At 47.7% G+C, this 6,000-nt stretch overlaps 4 non-coding genes and 1 pseudogene across 4 annotated transcripts; all 5 read right to left on the bottom strand.

Moving 5' to 3' along the window:
• LOC142687157 (U2 spliceosomal RNA) lies at positions 1 to 61 on the bottom strand (annotated as a pseudogene; the record flags this gene model as incomplete).
• A 1,288-nt stretch (positions 62 to 1,349) lies between these two features.
• Positions 1,350 to 1,540, bottom strand: LOC142687103 (U2 spliceosomal RNA). The gene has a single exon (XR_012856381.1). It is a non-coding gene; the product is annotated as a U2 spliceosomal RNA (small nuclear RNA).
• A 1,308-nt stretch (positions 1,541 to 2,848) lies between these two features.
• LOC142687102 (U2 spliceosomal RNA) lies at positions 2,849 to 3,039 on the bottom strand. The gene has a single exon (XR_012856380.1). It is a non-coding gene; the product is annotated as a U2 spliceosomal RNA (small nuclear RNA).
• Positions 3,040 to 4,311: 1,272 nt separating this feature from the next.
• Positions 4,312 to 4,502, bottom strand: LOC142687101 (U2 spliceosomal RNA). Its single transcript, XR_012856379.1, has one exon. It is a non-coding gene; the product is annotated as a U2 spliceosomal RNA (small nuclear RNA).
• Positions 4,503 to 5,797: 1,295 nt separating this feature from the next.
• LOC142687100 (U2 spliceosomal RNA) lies at positions 5,798 to 5,988 on the bottom strand. The gene has a single exon (XR_012856378.1). It is a non-coding gene; the product is annotated as a U2 spliceosomal RNA (small nuclear RNA).
• Positions 5,989 to 6,000: the final 12 nt, after the last annotated feature.

Raw genomic sequence — 6,000 nt, 5'->3', positions numbered from 1 at the left:
GATATTAAACTGATAAGAACAGATACTACACTTGATCTTAGCCAAAAGGCCGAGAAGCGATAACCCGAACGGGCCGCGCGTTGCCCGAGCCTGCCCGATACTGCTGTTCAGCCCTTGCAGCGATTCAGCCTACTTCTAGGCAATTCCATGGGGCCCTGCAGGCTCACACACTCACAGCTACACGGGAGGTGAATAAAGGCCGGAGAGGAAGCCAGACAGGATTTGCTTCTTTTGCTTGCACCACAATGCAGTGCTGAAAGAGGAGGAATCTACATAAAAATGCCTTCCTGGCAACGCCCAAATGCCCTGCTGCCATGCAGATAAACACTGGCAGCGGCAGCAAGTGCATGCCCACAGCCACCCCTTGTTCCTTCACACCTTGTATCAGCTGTAATCCAGTCCAGTCCAGTGCTGCCTGCTGAGCAGCACTGACCAACACTGCCTGGGCCCAGGCTTTTATCTCTGAGGCCCCATTATGATGTCAGAAAGCTGGCTCTGGAATCCTGAGGGCTCCACTATGACACGTGCAAAGTTCCGTCTGAACTTTATATAAGACGGTGAGGCTCAGTCAGTCACTCAGTGTTGCCTGAGAGGGCAACACTGCAACAGCCGGCCGCCAGGCTGTCTTTTTTTTGCACAGCTAGTTGCCTCCAGGAGGCCACAAGAGGGAGACAAGGGACTGCAAAATGGAAAATAGGCATCCACCAACTTTACAGACAACTTCTCCTTGCTCCTACAACCTCCATCCTTGCACAGTTTGTTATTCTTCTAGGTAACATAGTAACAAATCCAAATTGCTGCTCTCTTTGTAGGCAAGCAAGGCTTTGTTGCAACTGCAATTCTTACTTCTTCTTGAAATGTAGGGACGACAGTACATTCCATCACATCCATCTAGTGTACACAGGTAGGTCCATTGTGGCGGGCAGGCGAGCGGGCGGGCTGCTTTATTGGCTGTTTGCTGTTCCCCTACTCCACTCCACTATTTGACTGTTGTGCTGCATCAATCAATCAATCAATCAATCAATCAATCAATCAATCAATCAATCAATCAGTGGCTGGCTCAGGTGCAGCTCTTTAACTTACCTAAAAGGGAGGGCGGAGAGAAGACAAGGAAGGTGAATGAGGTGTTCCAATGTGAAATGCCGGAAACACAGAAACACAGACGACACACAACAAGAGGTGGCAATCTATTCATTAATTGCATTTAATCAATGAGCTCATTATCACTCATGCATTGTCCAACAGGTGTTGAAATAATGGGATTAAAAGGGGAGATCCCTTCAGAAAGACAGAAACAATAGCAAAGACAAAAAACACTTTTGGAATCTGCTTTTAGTCAACACATAAGGAAAGGGTGCACCGGTCCTGGAAATACTGCAATACCAGGTCAATGCGTGGAGTGGACAGAGCAAGCTCTATTTCCATCTCCCTGTTCTAAAAATCCATTTAATATATGGTCCCCAGATAGGGGACGTATCAGATATTAAACTGATAAGAACAGATACTACACTTGATCTTAGCCAAAAGGCCGAGAAGCGATAACCCGAACGGGCCGCGCGTTGCCCGAGCCTGCCCGATACTGCTGTTCAGCCCTTGCAGCGATTCAGCCTACTTCTAGGCAATTCCATGGGGCCCTGCAGGCTCACACACTCACAGCTACACGGGAGGTGAATAAAGGCCGGAGAGGAAGCCAGACAGGATTTGCTTCTTTTGCTTGCACCACAATGCAGTGCTGAAAGAGGAGGAATCTACATAAAAACGCCTTCCTGGCAACGCCCAAATGCCCTGCTGCCATGCAGATAAACACTGGCAGCGGCAGCAAGTGCATGCCCACAGCCACCCCTTGTTCCTTCACACCTTGTATCAGCTGTAATCCAGTCCAGTCCAGTGCTGCCTGCTGAGCAGCACTGACCAACACTGCCTGGGCCCAGGCTTTTATCTCTGAGGCCCCATTATGATGTCAGAAAGCTGGCTCTGGAATCCTGAGGGCTCCACTATGACACGTGCAAAGTTCCGTCTGAACTTTATATAAGACGGTGAGGCTCAGTCAGTCACTCAGTGTTGCCTGAGAGGGCAACACTGCAACAGCCGGCCGCCAGGCTGTCTTTTTTTTGCACAGCTAGTTGCCTCCAGGAGGCCACAAGAGGGAGACAAGGGACTGCAAAATGGAAAATAGGCATCCACCAACTTTACAGACAACTTCTCCTTGCTCCTACAACCTCCATCCTTGCACAGTTTGTTATTCTTCTAGGTAACATAGTAACAAATCCAAATTGCTGCTCTCTTTGTAGGCAAGCAAGGCTTTGTTGCAACTGCAATTCTTACTTCTTCTTGAAATGTAGGGACGACAGTACATTCCATCACATCCATCTAGTGTACACAGGTAGGTCCATTGTGGCGGGCAGGCGAGCGGGCGGGCTGCTTTATTGGCTGTTTGCTGTTCCCCTACTCCACTCCACTATTTGACTGTTGTGCTGCATCAATCAATCAATCAATCAATCAATCAATCAATCAATCAATCAATCAATCAATCAATCAATCAATCAATCAGTGGCTGGCTCAGGTGCAGCTCTTTAACTTACCTAAAAGGGAGGGCGGAGAGAAGACAAGGAAGGTGAATGAGGTGTTCCAATGTGAAATGCCGGAAACACAGAAACACAGACGACACACAACAAGAGGTGGCAATCTATTCATTAATTGCATTTAATCAATGAGCTCATTATCACTCATGCATTGTCCAACAGGTGTTGAAATAATGGGATTAAAAGGGGAGATCCCTTCAGAAAGACAGAAACAATAGCAAAGACAAAAAACACTTTTGGAATCTGCTTTTAGTCAACACATAAGGAAAGGGTGCACCGGTCCTGGAAATACTGCAATACCAGGTCAATGCGTGGAGTGGACAGAGCAAGCTCTATTTCCATCTCCCTGTTCTAAAAATCCATTTAATATATGGTCCCCAGATAGGGGACGTATCAGATATTAAACTGATAAGAACAGATACTACACTTGATCTTAGCCAAAAGGCCGAGAAGCGATAACCCGAACGGGCCGCGCGTTGCCCGAGCCTGCCCGATACTGCTGTTCAGCCCTTGCAGCGATTCAGCCTACTTCTAGGCAATTCCATGGGGCCCTGCAGGCTCACACACTCACAGCTACACGGGAGGTGAATAAAGGCCGGAGAGGAAGCCAGACAGGATTTGCTTCTTTTGCTTGCACCACAATGCAGTGCTGAAAGAGGAGGAATCTACATAAAAACGCCTTCCTGGCAACGCCCAAATGCCCTGCTGCCATGCAGATAAACACTGGCAGCGGCAGCAAGTGCATGCCCACAGCCACCCCTTGTTCCTTCACACCTTGTATCAGCTGTAATCCAGTCCAGTCCAGTGCTGCCTGCTGAGCAGCACTGACCAACACTGCCTGGGCCCAGGCTTTTATCTCTGAGGCCCCATTATGATGTCAGAAAGCTGGCTCTGGAATCCTGAGGGCTCCACTATGACACGTGCAAAGTTCCGTCTGAACTTCATATAAGACGGTGAGGCTCAGTCAGTCACTCAGTGTTGCCTGAGAGGGCAACACTGCAACAGCCGGCCGCCAGGCTGTCTTTTTTTTGCACAGCTAGTTGCCTCCAGGAGGCCACAAGAGGGAGACAAGGGACTGCAAAATGGAAAATAGGCATCCACCAACTTTACAGACAACTTCTCCTTGCTCCTACAACCTCCATCCTTGCACAGTTTGTTATTCTTCTAGGTAACATAGTAACAAATCCAAATTGCTGCTCTCTTTGTAGGCAAGCAAGGCTTTGTTGCAACTGCAATTCTTACTTCTTCTTGAAATGTAGGGACGACAGTACATTCCATCACATCCATCTAGTGTACACAGGTAGGTCCATTGTGGCGGGCAGGCGAGCGGGCGGGCTGCTTTATTGGCTGTTTGCTGTTCCCCTACTCCACTCCACTATTTGACTGTTGTGCTGCATCAATCAATCAATCAATCAATCAATCAATCAATCAGTGGCTGGCTCAGGTGCAGCTCTTTAACTTACCTAAAAGGGAGGGCGGAGAGAAGACAAGGAAGGTGAATGAGGTGTTCCAATGTGAAATGCCGGAAACACAGAAACACAGACGACACACAACAAGAGGTGGCAATCTATTCATTAATTGCATTTAATCAATGAGCTCATTATCACTCATGCATTGTCCAACAGGTGTTGAAATAATGGGATTAAAAGGGGAGATCCCTTCAGAAAGACAGAAACAATAGCAAAGACAAAAAACACTTTTGGAATCTGCTTTTAGTCAACACATAAGGAAAGGGTGCACCGGTCCTGGAAATACTGCAATACCAGGTCAATGCGTGGAGTGGACAGAGCAAGCTCTATTTCCATCTCCCTGTTCTAAAAATCCATTTAATATATGGTCCCCAGATAGGGGACGTATCAGATATTAAACTGATAAGAACAGATACTACACTTGATCTTAGCCAAAAGGCCGAGAAGCGATAACCCGAACGGGCCGCGCGTTGCCCGAGCCTGCCCGATACTGCTGTTCAGCCCTTGCAGCGATTCAGCCTACTTCTAGGCAATTCCATGGGGCCCTGCAGGCTCACACACTCACAGCTACACGGGAGGTGAATAAAGGCCGGAGAGGAAGCCAGACAGGATTTGCTTCTTTTGCTTGCACCACAATGCAGTGCTGAAAGAGGAGGAATCTACATAAAAACGCCTTCCTGGCAACGCCCAAATGCCCTGCTGCCATGCAGATAAACACTGGCAGCGGCAGCAAGTGCATGCCCACAGCCACCCCTTGTTCCTTCACACCTTGTATCAGCTGTAATCCAGTCCAGTCCAGTGCTGCCTGCTGAGCAGCACTGACCAACACTGCCTGGGCCCAGGCTTTTATCTCTGAGGCCCCATTATGATGTCAGAAAGCTGGCTCTGGAATCCTGAGGGCTCCACTATGACACGTGCAAAGTTCCGTCTGAACTTTATATAAGACGGTGAGGCTCAGTCAGTCACTCAGTGTTGCTGAGAGGGCAACACTGCAACAGCCGGCCGCCAGGCTGTCTTTTTTTTGCACAGCTAGTTGCCTCCAGGAGGCCACAAGAGGGAGACAAGGGACTGCAAAATGGAAAATAGGCATCCACCAACTTTACAGACAACTTCTCCTTGCTCCTACAACCTCCATCCTTGCACAGTTTGTTGTTCTTCTAGGTAACATAGTAACAAATCCAAATTGCTGCTCTCTTTGTAGGCAAGCAAGGCTTTGTTGCAACTGCAATTCTTACTTCTTCTTGAAATGTAGGGACGACAGTACATTCCATCACATCCATCTAGTGTACACAGGTAGGTCCATTGTGGCGGGCAGGCGAGCGGGCGGGCTGCTTTATTGGCTGTTTGCTGTTCCCCTACTCCACTCCACTATTTGACTGTTGTGCTGCATCAATCAATCAATCAATCAATCAATCAATCAATCAATCAATCAATCAATCAATCAATCAGTGGCTGGCTCAGGTGCAGCTCTTTAACTTACCTAAAAGGGAGGGCGGAGAGAAGACAAGGAAGGTGAATGAGGTGTTCCAATGTGAAATGCCGGAAACACAGAAACACAGACGACACACAACAAGAGGTGGCAATCTATTCATTAATTGCATTTAATCAATGAGCTCATTATCACTCATGCATTGTCCAACAGGTGTTGAAATAATGGGATTAAAAGGGGAGATCCCTTCAGAAAGACAGAAACAATAGCAAAGACAAAAAACACTTTTGGAATCTGCTTTTAGTCAACACATAAGGAAAGGGTGCACCGGTCCTGGAAATACTGCAATACCAGGTCAATGCGTGGAGTGGACAGAGCAAGCTCTATTTCCATCTCCCTGTTCTAAAAATCCATTTAATATATGGTCCCCAGATAGGGGACGTATCAGATATTAAACTGATAAGAACAGATACTACACTTGATCTTAGCCAAAAGGCCGAGAAGCGATAACCCGAACGGG

The sequence above is a fragment of the Rhinoderma darwinii genome, assembly GCF_050947455.1.
Source record: "Rhinoderma darwinii isolate aRhiDar2 chromosome 5 unlocalized genomic scaffold, aRhiDar2.hap1 SUPER_5_unloc_19, whole genome shotgun sequence".
NCBI lineage: Eukaryota > Metazoa > Chordata > Amphibia > Anura > Rhinodermatidae > Rhinoderma > Rhinoderma darwinii.
Note: the sequence above shows the minus strand (reverse complement) of the source record. Positions and strands in the feature narration are given on the sequence as shown.